The following is a 17,607-nucleotide window of genomic DNA, read 5'->3' as shown; positions in this document are numbered from 1 at the left end:
TTATCTGACCTATTTTTAATCAAAATGTACTTCGGCATTATAATGCACTTTCAAATCAATACTTCTTTGTCATACCTTCACATAATATGTAAGAACGACAATAAGATATTGCACTTTCAACGACTGGTATCCAGTGCCGTACAATAAATTAAAAAAAAAAAACGATTGTGCCTTTATAGCCGAACACGTGCCCTCTGTTAGGAAATCAATAATTGATATCATTTACATAGATCGTGAAGTGTGGACAGGGAAAATATTGAGCTTTCCTGAGATGTCAATAATATAAAGATACGTGTCGTTTCGAGCGGCCACATCCGGTAGCCATTGTGCGCCGCCGGCTTCCGGTGCAACCCGATACACACTCTTGCGCACGTGCGGGTCCTTTTCAAATTTCGAATTACGAAAATCGGCACAAAGGATGTTAGAACAAGGATCCTAATAGACGATTGGGATATAAGTACATAACCACGCAATGGTGGGTAGGTAATTTTGAAATTGAAGTCTTATAAAACTACCTTATTATAATAATAAATTAACTAATTTATTTGACAGTAGGTAATCATTATATCCTAATGTCAATTCACTTGATCGCATGTTAGTGCTTCAGATATACTTATAATACAAAACTTAATAGATACCCGATGATGATTATCAGCCTAGAACTGAAATTACAAAATCAAATTAAAATAAAAATGTATTGAAGAAATCAGGTAAGACGTAAAGAACGACCCCTCGAGGGTCGGCACTAAAAGAGCAAGGGGTGCCCTTTGGACGTCTGTTTTTATAATACAGAACGCCATCTTTAAGGGCCCTTGTACTTCAATAAGCTCTTAACAAGGGCTTGCGAAGTGCCTTCACAATGAGGCCATTCTTCGCCATTCACCTATTTTGGGTGTCCTTGATTCTATGCCGTACCGAATCAGTAATTCGATTGATATTCCAAATATTGTAATAAAGGGTAAGGGGTCACAGTCAAAAAACCGTTTAATATTCAAAAGTGATTCTTATCGCTAGCGTTTTATTTTATTTTCGTTGAAATTGAACGCTCCGTTTAGATAACATTTCATGGGCTAATAAAATTTTATTTCGCTTTAAACAAATTCAGTATGTTAACTGAAACAATACAATCGTAGAGATAAAACTTTAATTTCGTCCTTTTATAGCTTCGTTTTTCAGATAATACGTCACAAATTGGTGTTAATTTAGAACGTCACGGCGCATTTTTGCGTTCTTTCTGGAAAATACTTGACGGTCATTAAAGTTCATTTTGATAATTTGAGACAAAATAAACTTTAGACAATGTCTCTTGACAAATATTGTATACTAGCGGACGCCCGGACGGACTATTTTTTCGGAATAAAACATTTCGTTCCGGTACGATGTCGTATAGAAACCGAAAAGGTGTGGATTTTCATTCTACTTCCAATAAGTTAGTTCTTTTCCATCTTAGATTGCAACACTTACCATCAAATGAGATCGTGGTCAAGAGCTACCTTGTAAATAATAAAAAAAAAGTTATACAAATCTGTCTACATTATTCTCTACTAAGTAGAGTTTCATACACGTAGAGTTGTTGAATGCAGCAATGTATGAACAACCGGATCCAGCTTGTTAAATAGGTGTCTCACAAATTATTAGAATTAAAGAAGGCCCGTCAAGCTCGGATTGTCGTGAGAAGGAAACCATGCGTTATAATAGCTAACAACACTAGTAAGGTATGAATTAAACTTTACTTTACAAAATTCCACCATGCACTAAGCATGCATAAGGATATCTGTCTTTGCTAAGGCTTCATCAAATGACTCATTCTTTAGAGTTCTTATTGCGTATTGTTTTGGTATGATGCTACACAGGTATATCTTGGCTTAAACTTTAAAGTCCTGACTTAACTTTAGAAGCTGATAACATTGTCCATTTTAGCAACAAAACATGCTAAGGCCCCCCCTTAAATTAAACTACTTACTACAAAATAACTAAATTAAAGAAGCATCCCGTCGACATTAGTAGGTAATACCTTTAGCCAATAAACATCATGTAGTTTTCCACATCATTATCAACCCATATTCGGCTCACTGGTGAGCTCGAGTCTCCTCTCAGAATGAGAGGGGTTAGGGTAAATAGTCCACTATGCTGGCTCAATGCGGATGGCAGACTTCACGCACGCAGAGAATTCAGGAAATATGCAGGTTTCCTTAAAACTTAACTATCTTAATTATGTGGAAAACCTAATTAAGTAATTAGGTTTCCACATAATATTTTTAAAAAAATGTGGGTAGAACCTACCCACTTTTTTTCTTAAATATTTTGTTTTAAATAACGTTTTATGACGATTGTTTAGTTTTCAAAATAGTAACTTTATGAATGCTCTGTTATTATTAATGAAACAATGCTCACCAACTTCCTCATAAATTTAACTACCTACCTAAATAATACAATGAATTTGCGAAATCCCCACAGATAATGCATACCCATACATTACAACTCGTAATTATATCAACGCAGTAATAATATTTTAATTAAAATAAATGAATACAGTACAAAGTTGGAGCGATTCTTGGTATTCCGTAGATAAGAAGTTATCGCTTTTGTGTTGCGTACATTGTGTTCGCAGTCGAAATGAGTCTGGCAGACATGTTGGTAGCCGATACCAATACCTACTCTGTATGCAAATACTTGTTAACAAGCAACGCCTTTATATGGCTCAAAAATTTCAAGTACGTACTTACGCGCGGTTCGTAACGCATTGGGCAATAAATACTTCAGCTGAGTACTTCTAATTAGGTAAATAAACCAAACCCACTTATGGTATTGCTATAATTTCATTAAGCTTTGAAATCTAGATAAAAATTTAAATGAAAAAGTCCAAGTGTAACAACAAGCCCCTAAGGTGCTGGAATGGCGACCTCGCACCAGAAAACGCAATGTCGGTCGACCCCCCACTGGGTAATTAGGAGGCCATGGTATTTGGAAGTCCCAATAAGAGGCAAAATTCATTTATTTCAATTAGGCTTAGCTTACAAGCACAAAACTTCAAGTTATGTTATTAGGTAATGGTGATAAAATTAATCTAAAACTTAGAATTAAAGTAATTACGAATACGGGTTCCAAAAAATGATGATCAACGAGCAAGTGTGTACGCGCATCGCACCCAGACAGTTAGCTTCTGTAAAGCTCGCTAATGTAAGCCATTGACGGACAATTATTCTCACGTTTCTGCAGCGCAAACGGCAGCAAAGACGTTTAATAAGTCGAGCCGTCATGTACGCAGCGACCAATACATGATCAGTTATAGTCGTGGGTGCTGCAGAAACGTGAGAATAATTGATCGTCAATGGCGTGATAGACAATGCTAACTCAGCAATCATAATCAACCCCTGGGGTTCGCCATTCGACGGCTAGGGGTTTGCGACAAGATTTACGTAATGGTGGCTTTATAACTGATACCGAGTCAGAATTAAGGTTAAAATTGTCCAAAATTAGTCCGAACATTCAATCCATTTGCGACAAGAAACAAGCACTCCCATCACATTGATATTACAAAGACATTTCTTTTGGTATTTTATTATCTTTTGTTCAGATAATAATTTTATTTTCTTCAACAGTTAAATTTATTGCGGGGGGGGGGGGGGGGTTTCATTAGTTAGTAAGGGGTTCACTGTCACTTGGAAATTTTAACAGGGGTTCGTGCAGCCGAAGTTTGAGAAACCCTGCTATAAACAAACCGCCTAGAAGCTTAGAATTAATACGCATTATCAAAAAAAGCTAATAGTGTCGCATGTTACATCTGCGTTTAATCTACGTTCGGCGAACGCAAACCTTGGGAAAAACTTTGTAAAAGGCTTGTAAAACGTAAAGCCGTTTACGAAAAAATAAATCAATGAAATTGAAATACACGCTTTTTTATTGTAACTCAAGTTGGCATTGTTCCCAAATTTCGCAGGTGTTTCTGCACCTCGAATTTTCACGTCCTAATAAAAGGTGTGGGAATTTTGTGATGGGTGAAGGAGTTTTAGCGGGTTGCCGATTTGAAGGCAAAAGATCAGCAATATGAGCGTCATGTTACCGCGACTGCAGGCGCCGACAAAGCCCGAGGCGGCGCTTTGAAGTGCCGAATTCAATTAATTGCCTTATTTGCGGCCGTCTCTACTCTAATTGTAGGAGTCCCCCGCAAAAACAAATATTTGATGAGTATTCATTATCCATTATTAGTCACTGCAGGTTTTAGCTCATCGATTTGTCCAAATTGGCCGCGTCGACGTACAACAAATTAATGTTTATTTATTGTACGTGTCTTATGATTTTAAACGTATGAGTCTAAAGTGGACTGTGGACATCTATAGTTTAATAATCAAATGTTAAAGTGTTCCAAGTGTTATTAGTTTGCACTTGTAATTAATATTACAATACAATAACGACATTACAACAATGACATTCATTGTTGTAAAATAAAAAATAGGTTATAGAACAAAGTAGCAATTATGATGCCTGGTCTCTCAAGGCTTTATTTTAAGAATGACATACTGATAATAAGTTTCTTTGAAAGTTTTATTGTAAGTTTTCAATTTGCAAACATCTGTAAAATCCCAGCCGCGATTTACTCAAACAATTGTAATAAAAAATATATATTGTTTAATGTTTAATATCTTATCTGTGGCCCAGGGGCGGTGGTGGGCGGACGTCGTGGGCGCTGGCCTTCGCTCGCGATAGCACTGTTGTCATAAAAATGTTTAGCCTGAAACGTTTGACACGGGTCAACTTTGCTGTTGTTTCTTCTTATCTTTGATTTGGGTTGCGGGTCCCATAAAACACCAACAAGGATTTAAAAGTCCTATGCCATGTGTCCATTGAGACGCACGGGAGCGCGTCCGCCAAATTATGAGAGAACTGCTGACAAAGCGACATAGTATCTTTTTCAATTTGACGCCACTTTTGTCTACTTTTAGATTTTAAAAAGACTCAAAAAAATAAGTCTCGTTTTATTGCGTTTGTGGCGTATTAACATGATTATACGTAACATAATCACAAATGATTGTAAGCATCTTATAAGAACTTGATATGCCATTTTAAGGTAACTTATATTAATCAGAAAACTCTTGAGAAATACAACACTAAAAACCTTTCCTCATGTTCAAGTCAATAGTATAGATATTAGCTTGTTTTTACTTGTATTCTAATCTATAAAGTAGAAACCTTTACTTATATTATGCTTTGTGACCTACATGAAAAATCTTTACATATCACGATAGTCAAATGACAGTAAAATAGGTCAGAAAAGTTTGCAGACCTGGTAGAGATAGGCAAATGAAAAATAGCATGTCACATTCATAATTTTCTCAGAAATAGTTCTAAATTTATAATGTGAATAATAATGTCGTATCTCGCACCATCTCGTCACAAGATGGAGGCCAAGAGAAATAAATTATTGGTACCGGAAGTGACGTCACAGTCGTGCTCCAATTTAAAAACGTACCACTCTACACTTGTCAAAAGCTTTACCGTTGTTCTTTATTTAAAAAAAGAAAACAGTTCGTCTACGCATTATGAGTAAAGATTTACCTGTGTTTGTTATACCTAAGAGTGGGTAAAATATTTAAAAAAAACACACACAAAAAATGTGTCGTCACAATAATTTAAGGCCCAGTATCCTTAATATCACAGGAAGCACAGCTAACCTTACGCCCCTAATAATGGCAAACATAAAAATTGAATTTTAAATCAGAATTTAATCACTTTTGTGTATTGGGCCACACCGGATGTGGTGCGCTTTTTAATTAGTACAAGGTTAAGAATGTTCGATTTTTAAAAATCGTTTTACGCTGTTCGCTGTAATTTATGTGAGTTTGACATTTTTAAACATCGGTAATATTCATGGCCTGAGAGATGGTGAAGCTTTTATTTAACTAGCAATTGTATATCGATTAAATAATAGACAATCTAACAGAGTAATCTCTTCCTGGAACCCGTCGAAATTACCAACACAGAAAAGAATTACTTGGATTTTTTTAAATTGTAAACTATGAGTAGGTTTTTTTTGTTTATTATTTAGACATATTTTTAAACACTAATTTCCCTTATTTTATTTCTCTCTTCTATAGAGACAAGTGATTCTAACCAAAGTAAAAGTTACCTTTTCAAAGCACATCCTTCACTATACCTCTGATTGTCATGAAATAAAAAATACATTTTTGCAACACAAATGTTACAAGTCTCATGCCCTGTATGAAACTACACAATATATTGGATGTATCACTCACCTATCAATGTACTTACTAATATCAAACAAGCTTACGTAACTTTATCATCCGAAAGACTGTGACTTACCAAATAACCCCGTAGATCAAAATTACCTAACAGACAATCCATCGTCTTTCGTGGTGTCACAGTTATTGACAGGGCTGGATGAAGTGGTTACGGCCCGTTCATTTTATGGACTGTTTTCAGAGCTTTATCTATAAAAGATTGTTTATCGTTAGCTTCCGTCGCCTGCCGCGGCCGATACGCTCACTAGAGCTTCATTGTACGCACTTAATGTAATTCAAAGCAGGGAATTCCTCGGTAAATTGTATTTTTAAATTTAAACACCGCCGCTGGAATGACGGCCTTACTTTGTGCATATCGATTGACCGCGGTATTTCAATATTACATTGCCTTTTGCGATCGATATTACGCCTATGCCATACGTAATTCGTTTTTCTTTTGGACGCCGACTCCATTTGTTCCTAGTAAAATATGGCTAATGAATAGATAAGCGATTTCGATTTTTTTTTCTCAGCATACTTAAGTACTTTATATAATATTACTTATGAAAATTCATAACTATTCATAGATAAATACTAGTTTTGAGACATAAAAGTAGTTTAGATAATTGTTGTTTATTATAGAAAGAAGTAAGAAAAAATATTTTAGAAAGAAGAAACTTTAGGATAAACTAAAATTGTACAGAGAGCTCATCTCTTTTTTTGTAAACTCTTGAAAATTTAAGATTGGGTATTTTTATTATTAAAAAAAATCTTATTTTATGATCAAGATTTTCCGCGGATGAAGTCGCAGGCTGACTCGTATATTTATAAATCATAATTTATTCATCACTTACGTGCTAATGACGTTGACTCTTCGCTTTGAAATCCATTTCCTATTAGAGCATAGACAGTGGGAGCGAAGATTGCGCAGAGACAATATCCCGCGTGTGTTTATTTCCGCGACCCATTTATTCAAATATCGAAAACTCATTTCCCGCGCTATTTCCTCGCGCGCGCCCGCTAATTGAATATCGGATGCGTTCAACATCGGTGTCCCGTTCCTTGTTACGATACATTATCGGTTTTATACATATAATAATAGATCGATGGCTTTATAAGCAATAATATGTTTCTTCATCATAGTATAACTATTTTTGACAGGGCAATTATCTGTCCATAGAAGAGGATTTGCAGTCTAAATTGCTTGCTCTAAACCATCTTAATGCTTGGTCTAAACCAAACAGGCTGCTCCAATGCTTGTTAGCAGATACCTTTTATAATGATTAATGATAATGGCCAGGACCGAACAGGCTGACTTACCACTTCGGGCTGTTACTGGAAATTTGAAGAAAAGTACAAAAATATTTCATAGCCCGCCTTAAGACTCGGATCTTAAATCATGAAAATCTATACTAATATTACAAAGCTGAAGAGTTTGTTTTTTTTGAACGCGCTAATCTTAGGGACTACTGGTCCGATTTTTTAAATTTTTTTCACATACCAAATTTTAAAATTAGATACCCCATAAATCACATAACCTAACTAACTAACAAGTAACAAAGAGAGCTGTTATACGTGTTAATTTATTGTATTATCTAAAAAGAACTAAAAACTCATTCAATGTTCACCGCCAGTGCACAGTTAAATTAATAAAAAAAAAATATCGCATCGGATCTTCCGACACGTCGAAACTTCCTCCGAACACAATGGCCCCCAATATCCGGACGCACACGTGCTCAGGTGTCTATTATCCGTGGAATATTCCAGCGTCCCCTTTCCATTGTGACCTTTGAGGCCCACCCCTGTAACTTGACCCGGTTTCGGCGCCGCCTTAATCTGTGCCCTCCCACTAAATCAAAGGAACATCTCGCGTCTCGTCTATCAGAAAGTAATATCCAACATCTGTCCCAAATCTTACCTGCAATTGTAAACATCCTGTGCTTAAAATCAATACGATATGTGGGAGGGTATAATCACTATATGTAGCGCGAGATCGCGTAATAATAGCACTGTATTGATTTTTACCTCTGAAATAGCACAGCTTTTGAGCAGATTTTCTTTTGCATTGTTTTTTTTCATATATTATTAGCGAATGTCCCGCGGTTTCTCGCGCATAGATCCCGTTCCTGTTGTACATACATACAAACACGGGTATAAAATATAGCTTAGGTCACTTGCTGATAATGTAACTTTCTAATGGTTAAAGAATTTTTAAAATCGCTCTGTGCGTAAAAGCGTTACAAAAAACAAACTCACTTTCGAATTTATATACGAGTAATATTCAGAATAATTTTTGTAAACTTGACATAATATTTATATCATAATTAGGTTTACCGTTAATCTTACAAAATAATTTAACATAATAGTGACCTTCAAATTCATTGCTAAACCAAAGCTTTAACTAAACGACTAGATTGTTAACACAAATACGCCTAGTTCCTAGTTTCAGAAGGGCTGATCAAATCAGCGTTTAACTAACGTCAATTAACACAGATTAAGCAACCAGGCGAGACTACGAGAAGAGTAGTAAATTATAATTCTTAACTTAATTTTCAACCGAGTCCTGAACCTCTCAGTTCATCAAAGATTACAGCAACTTCATATACATAAAAGAGAGTAAAATAAGTCCCAGATCGATAGATCAATTTCTAGACAAGCCACAATGCATTTCACAAATCGTATATTTGTTTCTAATTACTTCAAAGAACTCATTATCATAGGCTTATTTATCATACATAGGCTTAGAGTTTTAACGCGATTTGATTCGTCACCCTAAGTTTATTTAAGTAAGGATACTTATTAACCTTTTATTATTTATTTATACACCAATCTATTAGGGATTTAAATAATCCTTCAAAGTTTACAGATCGGTTTACTAATTTAATCAGCGAATTGACCAACGTTCCAGAAACTCGGTTGAGACCAAACCGTTTCTCATCTCTATCAAACAATAGGAACCCACACCAAGGTCGCGTATGCGTCATAAGTCATGATCATTATACGTAATTACGATTTACGTCGTAGCTGTCAGTGGATTACCTACATTGTACATTACCTAGTAAAATTACTTTTTTTCTGCACAGCTATATTTAATCACCCTGGTGTAACAACGGGTGTTTTTAAATATATTACTGATTTCTATTGTGTTTTCAAAATATAAAAAGTAATTCCAATTGTAATTAATTCAGTAGTAGATAATGACGAAAACTTTTGTGATTAAAAAGTAACTTTTGTAAGTAGAAAGTCGAATTACATTTTTTTTTAATTATTACCATTATAACTTGAAATACTATTTTATTTCACTGCTACGAGTATGTATATGTATTAAAAAGTGTGAAAAATAGTAAAACAGTAATTTTTATAATTTCTATTTCCCACTATTAAAACACCAAAATTCTTGTTCAATAGGTACGTCTTCTTCAAGACAACTCCCTTGCTCGTCATTCGTGGCATTTGCAAAACGGAATATTCATTTTGCATTTGCAATCGAATAGTTTCTACTACACTTACTGATGTATGTTAAAACGTCCCGACATATAGGTCATATTCAAATTTCAAAACAACGTTCTCTAAAACAAAAGCCTTGTATGGTAACTGAAGCGTATAATTAAACAAAGTATTTTCTTTTTGCCTCTAAAAGCCATTAAAACTTCAGTGCGTCTATTTACGTTTGTTATGCTACTTAACTATTTTAATTACCGACGTATAAATATATATTAGTTAACACTATTTTCCTTAAATGATAAGCGAGAGGGAAAATACCTCGCCATGTAATGTATTACCTTGTTTGTTATTAATTAATAGCTCGATATGCATGAATCTACGAGTGTAATTAAGTGAAGTGTATTTAGTTTTCAAAGGAAACTGACTTTGTCGCAACTTAAGGATTACGTGTTTTGCTCATTTTCATGATAGTACGGGCGGGTGGCAAAAAACGGTGCGCAACAGTTGGCCATGCTAGCAGGTGGCATGGAGTCGGCAACTCGGCGTTAGCAGGTCGCAGAGCTCCGCCGCTCGTGTGTTCCCGGCATAGCTCGCCTCGCCTCGGCTAGAGTCGTGTGCACTCGGCGCATTTTCCACGGCCGCCCTCTCTCGATCCGCCCGACCACGAAAGTGTACGAATACGAAAGCTCAGTCAGCGATTAGACGCGAAGCGCTGTGGTGCTACGAAACTTGACAGCACTAAAGCGCACTATCGTAGTATTAGCTTACAAACTTAATTTAGTTGCAGTGATTTTATTACTTTTACTTTAATAAATAAATAAATTTAGCTTTACAAATACTTTAATCTTTAAATTTTTTTGTTATTTTTTATTGGATATTTGAAAGTTATGCGTTATTGCGGAGTGATATGAATTGGTAAAGTGTAGTGCTAGAAGGCGGTTCAAAGCCGCCATGCTGCTAGTAGAGCCGCGTGAAGCCGCCGGGCCTCCGGCGCCTCTCCACCCCATGTCCACCATCACTAAACTCAACTTCACGGACTACAGTGTGAAAAAACCCTACGACGAACAAACGGACAATAGGTTAAATTACGAGCAAGCACTCAGTGTCGCGAGGTTAGGCTACGAACAATCGGCTAACACGAACAAATTGCAGTATGGTGACCAGAGCAGGCTCGCTTACGACCCTTCCGTGGATCATATCTGTGCTGATCCTTCCTACGCATTGCCTACAGGTTAGTTCATAAAATTATCATAGTTTAATCTATTAAAATAAAATATATCCCAATGATAAGTCGAGTTGAGTCCAACTTAAAACTTAAATGCATACAGAATGCTTAATTTAATCGGTTCATTAGTTAGTAAAGAGCTAATCGCAGCATCGAATTTTTTTTAAACCTTAACATTTAAAGATTTAAAACTATTTTAAAAGTTCCTTGGGGTATTATTCGTTTTTTAAAGATAAATACAATTAGATTTCAAGTTTTTGTTAGTTGTAGTTTTAGCAAAATATATAAACCCGTCGGTTTAATTTTAACTTTAGCATTTTGTAGTTTAATTCAGACTTTATTAATAATAAGAAAAATTATACTTTAAATGTTTATTTTATTCGAGAAAGAAGTTTTATATAAATAAATTATTTATTCGTTATTATTTCTGTAATTAGAATCGGAAATAATTATAAGGATAACCGAATAAATAAGGAAGTTGTTAATAATAGTGTTATTTAATTACAAGAGTAACATTATAATTAATGGTATACTTTTACCAAAGATTCGGAAATAAACACCAATATTTGACAAAAATAACAAATTATTCCATATTTACGCTATATTTACAGTGGATTTTAAAATACTATTAATTGGACCCCTTCATTAAAAAGCTTCGTCTATTTTATATTGTTTTTACGAAATACGAAATTGAATATCTTAAAAAAGACTTGGTTCGTTTGCTATATTGTTTTTTAACAGGAGTGCTAAGTAATTAATAATATATATTAATTAAAAGGAATAAGTAATTTGCGAAGCTAAATACAAAGTTTTACTACTTATCCAAATAAACTTATTTAATTTAAAAGTTCAATTAGCTTCGATTTGTTATGCTTTTTACATTATTTTTAAACATATTACTTTGTTTACTTGACGAATTAAAAAGAAAAATGAATTTTTGGTTTTTACTTTATTTTGTATTTTAATTATTTTGTTATATTACATTTACACATACTGTGAAATATCTACTTAATAAATACCACATATTTAAAAAGTGACTTCAAAGCTCTTAATATTTTTCTAGTTTCACTTGAGGCAAAACCTAATATCGAAGTGCATATATCTGAATCGCTTGGATATATACCACGACATCGTATTCCTACGAAGCATTTATATGATATACATTTACATCTGCTTCGCAGGGAATATTTATATAACTGCATAATTACACATCAATGCTACGAAGCCGATGCGGGCAAGTAATAAGTATATTAATGATTAAATAATGGTGGAAAATTATACCAAGTTCGTCGGCCTCGTATCTTACAACGTCCGGGTTCGGTTATTAATTAATTAGGTTTTGAAATAGAGTATTTGAATATTGAGCAGCAGGTCGGGAAAAGTTTGACCGACGGCTTAAAGTGTCCTCAAGGCGCGCGTTGAGCCGTCGATCCCGGTCACCGATTAATCTATAGTCTGCCAAGTTCGTGGATGACACTCCCATGATATGCGGGCGACGGGGGGAATGTCTCGCGGGTGTGAAATTGTGCGTGCTGGGAAGTGAGGTGCAACAGTCGTGGGTTTTTCATCGCTATACACCCTCCGGCCCGCGCGGACCATCGGCAGTGTTACGAACGAAGTTGCCAAGCTATAATAATTTCGTTTATAGAGAGTCAGACTTACAAGCTGACTGTAGTGACCCATTAAAATAATGTTCACGTTAGAATAATCTTTACTGTTAACTTAACTGACTTAACTGTGCGTAAACAAGGATTAATTGGTTATTTTTGTCAAATAGTGGTGTTTATTTCATAGTAAAAGCATACTATTAATTATATGTTGCTCCTGTAATCATCAATTTGAAATTTTTCAATGCTATGTCAAACAAATTGGTCCATGCGTCAGGTGACCCAAGAGCTGACGCTAATTAGATTGTGTGTATTTGTTATAATTATTTAATTCTTAGTTTTAATTCATATATTTTATTCGTCATTTTATTGTAAGGAATTTAAGATTATCTGCAGTGAATAAAATATAATAAGTATCATTTAGTAAATATAAATATTCACGTTACAAATTACACATTATTATTTGTAAACAACTTTATTCTAGGACTCTTTGTTAAAATATTAAGTTCTAAATAATTTGAAATATCCCAAACACACAAAATCCAAAGCGCATGAATGATAACATGATACGTATTATACGGTAAGCGGGCGAGCTTCATTGAGAACTCTTCAGCGGGGCCGGAAGCACTTTCGCCGCCATGTTGGATCCGGCGGCGCGCGCGCACCTCGCCGCACTTCCGCCGCGTGACGCGCATAAAAAAGCTCAGCAGTATTGTCACACAGCTTACATTTGCATATTTAGATTACGTGAATATCATGTGAACGTTCGTTCGGCGGTTTATTAGCTACTACCGATGCTCTGCGGTTACGCCCGCGTAGTTCTCGTTTCTGTGAGAATACGAGTCTAATAGAGCCTATGACACTCATATATAACGTGGTTTTCTAGTGTTAAAAGATTTATCAAAATCGGTTCCGTAGATCCCGAGATTACCCTGTACAACACCACAAACTTTACCTCTTATTATATTAGTATTTCTATACGATAGGTAGGTATAATGGATACAAAGAAAAAAATAATAATAAAATGGCGTCTGATTAATATTCAATAACTAAGCGTTTCAAATATAACCAATATCCATCCTCTCCAATTAGTCGGCCCAAGTGTTATAGGAGTGGGTACGACAATATTCCAACCATCAGGGAACCAATATTTAACCAATATAGCTAAAACAGCTTAAATGTCAATAACCTAGAATAAAAATATATATTAAATTCATTTCATTAAAGGCAAATAGGTAATAACTAATAATAATGAAATCGTGAGGATCTCTCTATTTAACTCAGTCCACAGTCAAAAAAGGTCATTCATTCATAATGTTTTTTCATTTTCAGAATAGGTAGGTAGCCTACCTACTGATATTAGCCACTTCGAAACCTGACCATCGTTATATTACGTAGATGTTGATGTTAAAAAGAATACTTAACACAAATTCGACGTATCTGTAAATAAATACGTAGACTTATGATGCCCGAAGTAGAATACCAGCACAGAGAGTTACCTTGTACAAACGACACAATACTCAATAACGAACGTCACTATCAATCAGGTCAGACTGAGTCAGTAGTCTAGACTACAAACCAAGGCACACTCCTTACTTACCTACTATGCATCGTAACAAACGCATGGTAAATCCAACAATCAAATACGATGTGTCTGCAACAACTAGGTTTTCGAAATTTCATATAAATTTTGGTGACTCTTCCAAACTTATGTTGATAAAGGAAAAAATCATCAAAAATGGTTACCAACAAGCTGATTTTTTTTTATTGCACTTACTTAATAATTAACACTTAGTTAATTATATTTCCTGCAATCCTTGTTAGCTACGAATATGGTAGCAAACAGTGGTAACAGGAGTCGCAAAAAATATTAAAATCTCTATTTTTATTTTCCCTGACAAATAAAGATGTTATAAATATGACCTGGTATACTTTTAACCTCCTCAAATTCCCATACTGTTTTCCTGTCACCCAACAATAATCATGCCATCTAATCATAATTTAAACACGTTCCAGGCAAGAGTTAATAGGCATTTTCTAAGCAAACGCATCCCATCTCAGGCATGATTGTAGCAAAGCTAAAGTTTATTCTACATAACAGATACAAAAGATGAAAATAAAATTAAATATGTATGTATTAAAAATGAGAATATTTTCTCATCTCCATGCGATACGGTATACAATTAGGGCGTGCGAATTTTACGTATGTTACGAATGCATAATGCGTTAAAAATGTACAACACGTATCGCACCATGAATATTCATACGGCGTCAGATATAATCGTTGTAAACAGTAAGCCAGTGTCGAATCACAAGTTGAGCCGGCCAATTCACTAACTTTGACGTATATTCGCTGCTATAATTAACATCATATCAATAACAACCGCATATTTAGTATTCTGTAAAGCCCATTGTTAACAAAAATCACAATTTCGAATGGTTAATGTCATCTACCTACTCTATGATATCCACGAAGGGTTGTCAGACGGCACCGGATGACATTTTTTACCAATAATCTAAGGTAGATCAGTTAGCATTAATAATGACTCACGTGACTTGAAAATTACTAACAATAGCCAGTTAGTAAATTTCGTAAACAAGAAAGAAAATAAATTTATTAAAATCTAAAAGTTACAGTCAACATCCTACCCTTATGAATAAAACGAATAAGTGTGCAGCTCAGCATATGCCATGTAATTTATAAAAGCATGTATTATGCTGCGGCGCTGATTTTACAGATAATATAAAATATTTATAAAATCAAATGAAGTAAATTAAAATAATAAGCAGCAAAAAAAATAATTAATTACAGTTAACTACAGATATAAAGTGATATAACTGATGTAAATATCGACTAACACACGTCAAAGTTTGTGAATAGGGTATCAGGTACCCAGTACTGACTACTGACCAGTAATAACGGTACAGGTCGGTCACCTTTCAGTAATAGGTTCCGTCCTTTTACAGCCAGTCGCAAATCTTATTCGATAATCAACTTGACGTGATCGTCATGTCGAATACAAATTAAAGGTATTAGGTATTAGGTGATTCGTAATCTATAGCCGTTAGCTATCAATGCATCAACAGTCCAACAACACTATATTCGGCAAAGATCACTGACACCATAAATATATTTTTTTTTACCAACAAAATCTATTAGCTTTTTTATCATAATATTTCGTGTATAGCTAGCTAACAGACATGGGAATATTAATCGAAAATCTGAAATAGATTAATGTAGACTCTAACAAATTTTATTATTATATTTTCTAATTAATACAATCCCACACTATATTTTACTTAATTGATGATTTTAAATATTAAAAATGTATTATTGGTGTCTAAATTAGTGGCGCCTTGGAGAATTCTAATAAATAAAATCTTATAGGTACGTTGATTAGATTCTTGTTTTCTCTACATTTAACTGTGAAAAAACGTAGGTGTGATATTGAACATGTTGGGCTTAAAAAATTAAAACAACTATCAACTATGTGTTATTGTTGTACAAAGAGTAAAAATATAGTTGTTGTATATTAAAAAAAAATTTAAAGTGACTATAAAATGAAATGTAGGAATAACTTATGCTTCACAACAAAAAACAGGCTTTCCCAAGCTTGGGTCATCTTAAAATTATATATTTTCTAAATTAACAACTGAGGTTAGGGGTGGTAGGCATTAGTCGTGGCTAGATACCATCCGCAAAGATGTACTAGGTACCAAGTGATTTATCGTGCCAATACATGGGTCAGCTTTTGCGTTTTCTACGTTTTGTGGGTACCCGCACCATGCTACAGCGCACATAGTTTAGTATCAGGTGAGCCGCAGTCAAAGGCTGGCTTGTCATTAAAAATTAAAAAAAAATAAAAAACGGGCGTTTGTATCTATACTAATATTCTTTTACCAACCACCTTGTTTATGAGTGTTATAGACTAGGTACATTTCATCCCCGTAATCAAACGGGAACGGAAAGTACACAGGTGAAGCCGCGGGACGTCTGCTATTCGTTAATAAGTTGTTGATCAGTGAGTCCAATGCACTCGTCTGACTGCCATATTGTTAATTATTCTGCAAAATATGGCTTATAAGCGATACGTATGCGACAATGTATAGTATAATCATTAGCCCTCATTCGCACGAGAGCTTTTTTAACGGACGTTTTGACGGCCTCCGTGGCGCAGTGGTATGCGCGGTGGATTTACGGCAGATTGAGATTTTCTTAATTGGTCCAGGTCTGACAGGTGGGAGGCTTCGGCCGTGGCTAGTTACCACCCTACCGACAAAGTCGTACCGCCAAGCGTTTAAGCGTTCCGTTAAAATGTCGTGTAGAAACCGAAAGGGGTGTGGATTTTCATCCTCTTCCTAACAAGTTAGTCCATCTTAGATTGCATCATCACTTACCATCAGGTGAGATTGTAGTCAAGGGCTAACTTGTAAAGAATAACAAACAAAAATAAACAAAAGCGTCAAATACAACAAATGCATTCCCAACTATAGGTTCACAACACAGCGTTCTTAAAACACGAGGCTTTTTTCGAACAGTGTTGCATTTTAAATTTTTGGCGTTAGAAATAGACCTTTATTTAACTTCATATTGTTTTTGAACGCTTTTTTAACGTCCGTTAAAAAAACTCTCGTGCGAATGAGGGCTTAGTATGGAGCGCGCGTTAGAGACACCTGTCTAACGCAGCTGTTCAGGTGACCTGCGAATAACAAATGACTTTGACCTCGAAGTTGTACTTATCCACATTTAGACGCGATAGCGAACAATAAATAGAATTCTAATGACCATATTACTAATTACTCCGCACATATAATATTAATGTGTAGTGTGTGTGTATGTATGTGTGTGTGTGTGTGTGTGTTTATATAGGTATAGGTAGGTAACATATAAATATATGCCGTTGTGTCGTTTCCGTAGATTTGCTTAAATTATCTATACTAATATTATAAAGCTGAAGAGTTTGTTTGTTTGTTTGATTGATTGAACGCGCTAATCTCAGAAACTACTGGTCCGATTTGGAAAATTCTTTCAGTGTTAGACAGCCCTTTTATCGAGGAAGGCTATAGGCTATTTATTATTCCCATAATACTA

At 35.0% G+C, this 17,607-nt stretch overlaps 1 protein-coding gene across 2 annotated transcripts in view; it reads left to right on the top strand.

Annotated features, from left to right (window-relative positions):
- The window catches only part of LOC112044315 (ETS-like protein pointed), a 210,684-nt gene that overhangs the window by 172,812 nt on the left and 20,265 nt on the right, over nucleotides 1-17,607 (top strand). The gene's annotated exons all lie outside the window — the stretch shown is intronic.

Source organism: Bicyclus anynana, chromosome 21 (assembly GCF_947172395.1).
Source record: "Bicyclus anynana chromosome 21, ilBicAnyn1.1, whole genome shotgun sequence".
In the NCBI taxonomy this organism is placed as follows: Eukaryota; Metazoa; Arthropoda; class Insecta; order Lepidoptera; family Nymphalidae; genus Bicyclus; species Bicyclus anynana.
Note: the sequence above shows the minus strand (reverse complement) of the source record. Positions and strands in the feature narration are given on the sequence as shown.